We start from the raw sequence: 9,204 nt of genomic DNA, 5'->3' as shown, positions 1-9,204 counted from the left end.
AAAAAAGAATGTATATACATGTATGGCATATAAAAGAATGTGGGTTGCTTTGCTCTATAGCAGAAATTGGGAAACACTGTAAAGTAATTACACTTTAATTTTAAGAGTGAAAACAATGAAAGCAAAAAACATAGATTCTTACCTCTGGTCATTTTTCCTTCTAGATAAATGGACAGCCAAGCTCCCTACTTGGTGTTCTGCCTCCTAGAAGGATTTCTCTTCAGCACTGTCCTTCGAGGATGTCCAGGGAAGGAGCTGTAATATGATCGTACAGCTGTCGACTTCCAGGTGGTGCTTGCATATCCTGCAGGGCCGTCTGTAAACCAGACCTGACTTTTCTCTTCCTCATCAGCCGACCATAGGGAGGGAACTCCCCACGAGAGGGTAGGTGCAGACTATGGGGGTCATGTATCAGGAACAAGGAATTTGGGCCACTTCCTCATGTAACCTGTGTGCCTTCACGGACTGATGAGTCCAGTCTGTGCACATACCACTTCCGTTTGACCATGGAGTTAGTGCAACCACGTGAGCCAACTTCGTCTCTCGGCAAGTCAGGCAACATCAAGTTGATGATGAGAGTTCAAGTCGCATGGTATTTTCATAGCTTATGGTTAAGTGTTCTGTCGCAACCAAATGCTATTTCTCAAAATGAGGCTGGTTGTCCTCAGAGAATAGCAAGATTTCCTCCAATATCCTAAGGGTCTGTGCTGGGATTCACCTATACGTGCTGCCAAAGTCTCCAAACAACACCTCCACCTGCTGCTGACACTTCAAGATCCATCAGATCTGCTGGGTCACAGGGTCCAAATGCAAGAGCAGCCTGGACCTGAAGAACCGTCTCTTTTTTTTTTTTTTCCAGGCTTTATATAACACTAGAGGCTTTTCCTGTCACTCAGTAAATACACCAGAATGGCACACCCAAAGGAGGAATATGTTCCATCCATCCGAAAACCAAACCCATGTATAACCTCCATCCCTGCCACCAGTACACATCACCCTTTTCTTAGCGCAGGAAGGGGCCAGATGCAACAACTTATCCTTCACTTTAGAAGGGATAGCTCAACCTGCCCGCCACCACTGGACCCCTAGAAATTTCACTGGAGTGGAAGTCCTCTATATTTTTGTCGGATTCATTTTCCTCTTCTGACATGCAAATGTCTCACATAATGCCTAGCATAGTGGCAACTTCCTGCTCACCAGGTTCAAGCGCATCACAGTATCAATGCAGTAGACTAGCGTGACATCTTTTGGAAATGGAAAGGCCATCAAGATGCCTGAGACAAAATAATGACCTAGGGCAGAGTGTAAACAGTGAAAGAGAACAGTGAAAAGTGCATTACTGACATTACCAGCTGAAAGCAAACTACTTCTGGGGTCCTTACTAAGAAGTATTGGGAAAAAAGCATTTGCTAGATTGATGGCTACATACCAGGTACAAGAGAGTAGGTTCATTTGCTCAAGCATCCAAATCACATCTGGAAACACAGCTGCAATTGGAGTCACCACCTGGCGAAGCTTACGAGAATCAGCTGTCATTCTCCAAGATCCATCTGTTTTCTGAAAAAGCATAATAGGTGAGCTGAATGGGAATACGGTGCAATCATCACCCCTGCATCCTTCAAGCCTTGACGGCAGAAATCTATAATCCCTCCGGGAATGCGGTATTGCTTTTGGTTTGCTATTTTATATTAGGGGAAATTCTGATGGCTTCTCATTGGCCTTTCCTACCATAATAGCCCTGACGTCACAGGCCAGGGGTCCAATGGGGCTCTGCTGGCTCCTGAATGTCTACCCCAATTGTGCATTCTAGAGCTGGAGAGATAACCACAGATGGGGCTCAAGGGCGCACGTGCACGGAAGGTCAGCCAGACCCAAGGTAACTGCATGAACTACTAACCTCCATAAGCCCTACTCTGACTGGTGGGTCACAGTGACATGTGGGGTCTCTAGCAATTAGGGTCAGCTCAGGACCAGTATCCAGGAATGCCTGAAATCCTGATTATGTCCTTTTCCCCAATGCAGTCACCCTGGTAGAATTCCCACACCCAGTCCTTCCTTGCTGGCACAGTCCTCGTGGCACAATCATATGCTCGGGGAAGAGACCTCCTCCCTAGCCCCCCGGGCTGAATCCTGATTGGCCAAAGGCCAGTAGTGGTGTTCTTCCTTTTGCCATCAGCTGGTTTTGACAGGCATGCGATCTGATTCCAACTTGTGGGAAGACTGCTAGGGGCCTCTGGGAAAGGCTCTCCTCACTTGTAAAAAGAAACACATGAGGAAAAAAAAGTCCTCTTCTGTTCGATGGCATCATGTGGGCACATGGTGCCCACGACTGGTTCAATCATCATGTGGGCACAAAGAGTCACATGTGATCACCAGTATTCTGAGATTGGCAGCTAGGAAGTTGGGCCAAGGGATTTTTTTATGAATGTAAGTTTAAAACTGTATATCATTTCAACCAAGTCTTCCCCATAGGATGTGCCTTGCCCTACCCCTGAGAGTTAATACGTCTGAGTTCCTGTAAGGGTATATATGATTGTAATTACAATTTTTTCTTTCAACTTCACTGATATAACTGGCATACAGCACTGTGCAAGTTTAAGATGTAGAGCATAATGATCTGACTCACATGCCTCGTGAAATGATGACCACAATAAGTTTGGTGAGCATCCATCATCTCATACACATACAAAATTAAAGAAATAGAAAACTAAGTATTTTTCCCTGTGATGAGAACTCTTCAGATTTATTCTACTAACAACTTTCACATATAACGCAGAGCGGTGTTGATTATGTTTCTCACGTTGTACACGACATCCCTAGTACTCATTTCTCTTATAACTGGAATTGTCTACATTTTAACTGCCTTCATCCAATCCCCCCTTCCACCCCATCTCTGGCAACTGCACATCTGATCTCTTTTTTCTGAGTTTTTGTGCTTTTGAAGTATAATTTACCCACAAAACTATATTCATTTCTAGTACCCAATACAGTGATTTGATATTTGTATACATTGCAAAATGTTAAGTCTATTTATCACCTGTCACCCTACAAAGATATTACATCATTATTGACTACATTCTCTACACTATGCATCTCATACCCATGACTCATTTATTTTGTAACTAAAATTCTGTACCTTTCAATCTCCTTCACCTGTTTCTCTCCTTCCCCAGCTCCCTCCTTTGGAAACCAACCATTTGTTCTCTGAGTCCACCCCTCCGTTTCTGCTGAGTTACGTTGGTTCATTTGTTTTGCCTTTTAGATTCCACAAATGAGTGAACTCATGAAGCATTTGTCTTTCCTTATCTAGCTTCTTTCACCCTGCATAATACCTTCCAGGTCTATCCATGCTATTGCAAATGCAGTATTTCGTTATTTTATGGCTCAGCGATATTCCACTGTGTATGAGATCACATTTCCTTTATCTACGCATCTGCTGATGGGAACTTAGGTGGCTCCTGTATCTCAGCCATTGGAAATAACATTGCAGTCAACACTGAGGTGCATATATGGTTTCTTCTTGGGGTTTCTGTTTTCTTTTAGATAAAATGCCCAGAAGCAGAATTGCTAGATCACAGAATAGTTCTATTTCTAAATGTCTGAGGAACCTCCATACTGTTTTCCACAGTGGCTGCACCAATTTACATCCCCACCGACAGGGCACGAGTGTTCCCTTTTTTCCACGCCCTTGCCAATATTTGCTATTTGCTTTCCTTTTGATAATAGCCACTCTGACAGGCATGAGGTAGCATCTCATTGTGGTTTGGATTTGCATTTCCCTGATAACTAGTGATGTTTAGTGTCTATTCAGATGACTGTTGGCCATCTAAATGTCTTCTTTGGAAAAATATCTATTCAGGTCCTCCGTCCATTTTTAATTGTTTGTTTTTTTTGATGCTGAGTTATACGAGTTCTTTATATATTATAGATGTTAATCTCTTATCAGATATATCATTTGCAAATATCCTCTCCCATTCAGTAAGTGATTTTTTTCATTTTGTTGACAGTCTCCCTCACTGTCAAAGCACAAGTTTTTAGTTTGAGGTAGTCCATTTGTTTATTTTTGCTTTTTGTTTTCCTTGCCTGAGGAGACATATCCCAAAAATGATTACTCCTCCTTGCCTGCCTGCTTGCATCTCTCACAAGCATCCTATCTTAATAAATCTATTTCTTGCCTATCAAAAAAAGCATACTTTTTATAGTTTCAGGTCTTACATTTAAGTCTTTAGTCCATTTCTAATTTATTTTTGTATGTGGTGTGAGAAAGTTTGATTCCATTTCATGTAGCTGTTCAGTTTTTCCAACACCATTCCAGTACCAGTGGGGCTATCCCATTACATACTCTCAACACATTTATTGTGGATTAATTGCCCATATAAGTGGGTTATTTCTGGGTTTTTATTCTGTTCAATTTATCTATGTGTCTGTTTTTATGCCAGTATAATACTACTTTGATATACCATACCTCTGTAGTATAGTCAAAATCAGGGATCATTATACCCCCAGTTTAGAACAGACTTATGGTTGCCAAGGGGGAGAGGGAAGGGGAGGGAATGGGATGGACTGGGATTTGGAGGCTAATATATGCAAACTATTGCATTTGGAGTGGATAAGCAATGAGGTCCTGCTGTATACTGGATGGAATTACATCCAATCACTTGTGATGGAATATTATAGAACAAAATATGAGAGAAAGAATATATATACCTGGGTCACTTTGCCGTACAGGAGAAATTCACAGAAAATTGTAACTCAACTGTAATAAAAAATTTTTCTAAAAGTTTTTTAAAAAATTATTTTGGCTATTTTGGGTCTTCCATGTTTCCACCCAAATTTTGGAATTATTTGCTCTGTTTCTGCGAAAAATTGCCATTGGTCTTATGACAGGGATTGCATTGACTCTGTAGATTGTCTTGCAGTATGTCATTGCAGTATGGTCATTTTAACAGTATTAATTCTAATCCATGAACGTGCTGCATCTTTCCATCTGTGTCATCGTCAATTTCATCTCTTTAATTAGATTTATTCCTAGATATTTTTATTTTGATGCAATTGTAAATGGGATTGTTTTCTTAATATTTCTTTCTGATAGTTCATTGTTAGTTTATAGAAATGCAACAGATCTCTGTATATTAATTTTGTATCCTGCAACTTTACCTGTAAACAGTGACAGTGTTACTTCTTCTTTTCCAATTTGGATTCCTTTTAGTTTTTTTTCTTATCTGATTGCTGTGGCTTGGACTCCAAATACTATGTTGAATTAAAGTGGCAAGTGTTGGCATCTTTGTCTACTGAGGAAAGCTTTCAACATTTCACTGTTGACTATGATGTTAGCTATAGGCTTGTCATATATGGCCTCTTATTGAGCTATTTTACACCAATATTAACTTCATTGAGAGTTTTTATCATAAATTGAATTTTGAATTTTTTCCAAAGATTTTTCTGCATCTATTGAGATGCTCATATGATTTTTAATCTTTTATTTGCTAATGTGGTACATCACATCAAGTGATTTGTGGACACTGAGCCACCCTTGCATCCCTGGGATAAATCCCAGCTCATCGTGGCATATGATTCTTTTAATGTACTGTTTAATTTGGGTTGCTAAAATTTTGTTGAGAATTTTTGCATCTATGTTCACCAGTGATATTGGCCTGTAATTTTCTTTTTTTATGGTATCTTTGTCTGGTTTTGGTATCAGGATGATGCTGCCCTTGTAGAATAAGTTCAAAAGCATTCCTTCCTCAGCAATTTTTTTGAATGGTTTGAGTACCACAGGTGTTAACTCTTCTCTGAATGTTTGGAAGAATTGACCAGTGAAGTCATTTGATCCTAGAGTTTTGTTTGTTGGGGATTTTTCATCACTGACTCAATTTCCTTACTGGTAATTGGCCAGTTCATATTTTCTATTTCTTCCTGATTCAGTGTTGGAGATCGTACATTTATAGGAATTGGTCAATACCTTATAGGTTGTCTATTTTATTGGCATTTAATTGCTTGTAGTAATTTCTTATAATCCTTCACAGACCAATTTAATGAAAATATAGTCCTATTCCTGATTTTCCTCTACGACACATTTGTCTTAAGTCAAGTGTTCATATATATATGAATCTGTTTCTGGAATCTATTGTATGCCGTTCACCTATTTGTCTATGTTTGCACCAGTATTACACTACCTTAATGACCATACTTTTTTAATAAGTTCTGATTTTGACAGGGAAAGTGTTCTGACCAATTCTTGGCTATTCTTGGTCCTTTGTATAGCCATACAAATAACTTTTCAAATTCCCCCAAAAATGCATTAGGATTTTTTTTTGTCTTTTGTCTTTCTCGGGCTGTACCTGCGGCATATGGAGGTTCCCAGGCTAGGGGTCTAGTAAGAGCTGTTGTTGCCGGCCTATGCCAGAGCCACAGCAATGACAGATCCAAGCTGCGTCTGTGACCTACATCACAGCCCTCAGCAATACTGTATCCTTAACCCACTGAGCGAGGCCAGGGCTTGATCCCACAACCTCATGGTTCCTAGTCGGATTCGTTTCTGCTGCGCCAAGATGGGAACTCCATGTTAGGATTTTGATCCGCATCTGAAGAGACTGATAGGATGAGGACGAGGTTTACAAAATGCAGATAGAAGTGAGATAAACAGTGTCTGTACATGGCTGAAAACACTGTCACAGAAAAGGAGTCTCGTAAGGAACCGAGCTCACCTTCAAGCTGAATGTTGCTTGGCCATCACCTTGAATTCTCCATGTCAACTCGGTAAAACGTCTGGGAATCCACATTCCTGGCAATTCTGAAGTGTACCCATATCCGTTCCAATAATAGAGAAACCACCTTCCCAGGATGAGATACCAAATCATCAGATCTGATTGGGCGTGGCTGGAGTGTTGGTGAGGGACAGAGCCTAAAGGTCTATAAGGAAGGGCTTGAAGGGGGAGTGGGAATAAAGGATTAACACCATAGGGGAGCAAGACAAACAGGGCTGCAGGTGGATGGTCTAGACGGGAAAGGGGAAAAGCTGGACATGGAAGTTATGAAGGTAGGGTGGAAGGAAAGAAAGAAATTAGTCAGAGGAGGAAAATGGGCATGGCTGAAGTCTGAAGGAGGTGGGTAGAGCTTGGGGCTAGTCTGAGGGCTGAAAGATTGAGCAGACAGGGAAGGAAGGTGTGTTGGACCATGAGAGCAAGAAGGAACAGAGAGAGGAGGTGGAGGTTAGGGTTGAGATGTGGAAATTGGAGGTATCTTTCTTGTCATTTTTCCAACTGGCATATAGTTAGTTACCTATCTGGTGAAAATGAGAAATTGGAAGCTCACACCTGCTACAGTAGTTATCTGACACATGACCATTTGAAACACCCCATGTCAGAATGCCCATTATGGAGCATATATATTCCTCCCTCTGGAGCCAACAAGGCGGCCCTATCATTCAGAGCAACGGTCCCAGTTTCTAGGTTGAGAAGTGGTGATAGTGAAAGGCAAAGAGAAGGAATGGAGTCCAATAGCAGTCCTTATTCCTTGGCATAACACACAGTTTTGCCCCAGCATACAGACACTGATCCAAAGCCTAGGGGAGCGGCGAAGGTTGGGGTCAAGGGGAATGGATCTGAAGCAGAGATGGCCAGAGTGGGGAGAAGTCAATGCTTCCATCTATTTAACTTGTTACATTTCTAAAGCTCTTTTGCATCATTCACGTCCCTCCGCAAAGATGAGGTACTCAGAAGAGATATTATGTCCATTTTACCAATATTGCTGATGAAGGCCAGACAGGGAACTGTCTAAGCAGGCAGTAGGTGACAAGGCAGGTACAACTAGAACGTGGGCCAAAAGTCACAGAGGAAGGGGCATGCAGGAGGGAGCACAAAATGACACGGAGCCCTGACAAGTCAGCATGACTCCCTCCACATTTCTGGTCAAGATCCCACATGGTACTTCATATCTGAAGTTTATAGCATAGATTTCCTCTTGATCCCTGCGGTCCATGAATATTTTGAATGACCCTTATCTGGAAGCAGAAACACAGGGCCAAATCGGATAGGAGGGTCGGCCACTCCTGAATGCCTAATGACTAGCTTGGGACGTTCCTGTCCACTACCTGAGAGGTCCAATGCCATGGCAGATGATTTAGGAGGCCACTGCATCCTCTCTTCTTCCTCTGGCTGTTTTTAAAATCACTTCTCCCTTTTTATCCGTCCAGATGCCTTATATCGCCACTCAAATCATAAGCCCACTTGGTTCCCTGTTATGTCCTGTATTCTTCCCACCATCGTATTTTGATTTTCTCCCTTGACCCCCCAATACCTTTGACTCCCCTGTTTCACACACCTTTTCTTTGTACCCTCTGGACGTCCATCCTCATGGCTAGAAAACCTCCCTATTTCCTTAGACTGCTTCTTCATTGACTGTGATTGGCATGTGAAATGGAGGGTGGTCTTGTGGTATTGAGCCTTTATCCCGTGGCACTGGATGCTATCTCTGAGTGGAATGACAGAACGCCCAGGTGGCGTTGAAGCACTGCTTGGTGATGTGGAGAATCCCTCTCCACCCACCCCTACACACAAACATTGGAATTTGGTGATCAGAACAATTGACTGTGAAGTAAATGTCAAGAGGCATGGAGAACAGAATTTTAAAATCCAGCATATGTCTAATAAGAGTACAAAAGGAGAAACTAGAGAGAATGCAGAAGAGGAAATAGTTGAAGTATTAACAAATGAGCTTCTTTTACAAATCAATCATTAGACAAGAACACACAATGAATTCTTTAAAAAAAAAAGCAAATCTACATCTGGATATAACAGAGTGAATTGTAAACATGAAAGAGAAAGAGATCTTAAAATCCATAGAAGAGAATAGACAGGTTGTTCATAAAAATTCAACTAAAAGGAGAATTCTTATTGAAAAAGAGAATACAGTTGAATGTTATATTCTAATTGCTAAGAAAAAAGAACTATATTAATTTAGCATTTCATACCCAGCCAAATTCTCATTCAAGAGCAATTACTAGGACAGGGATCAAGATGGCAGAATAGGATGTGGAGCTCACCTCGCCCCAGAAACATATAGGAAATACATCTACATGGGGAGCAATTCTCACGGAAAACTAACTGGAAACTATGAGAAGAACCTCATACAACCAAAGCTGCAAGGAAGATCACATAACCAGGTATGACCAAAAAGAAAAAGGAAGGAAAAAGTCATCCGGTC

General features: G+C 41.3%; 1 long non-coding RNA gene across 1 annotated transcript in view; it reads right to left on the bottom strand.

Annotated features, from left to right (window-relative positions):
- Nucleotides 1–9,204, bottom strand: part of LOC110261246 — a 56,469-nt gene continuing 47,265 nt past the window's right edge. The window contains exons 2-3 of the long non-coding RNA XR_002345242.1: nt 1,430–1,557; nt 1–1,292 (exon numbers count right to left, since the gene is read on the bottom strand). This is a non-coding gene — a long non-coding RNA (uncharacterized LOC110261246). The remainder of the gene's footprint in view (nt 1,293–1,429; nt 1,558–9,204) is intronic.

The sequence above is a fragment of the Sus scrofa genome, chromosome 6 (assembly GCF_000003025.6).
Source record: "Sus scrofa isolate TJ Tabasco breed Duroc chromosome 6, Sscrofa11.1, whole genome shotgun sequence".
Taxonomy (NCBI): domain Eukaryota; kingdom Metazoa; phylum Chordata; class Mammalia; order Artiodactyla; family Suidae; genus Sus; species Sus scrofa.
Note: the sequence above shows the minus strand (reverse complement) of the source record. Positions and strands in the feature narration are given on the sequence as shown.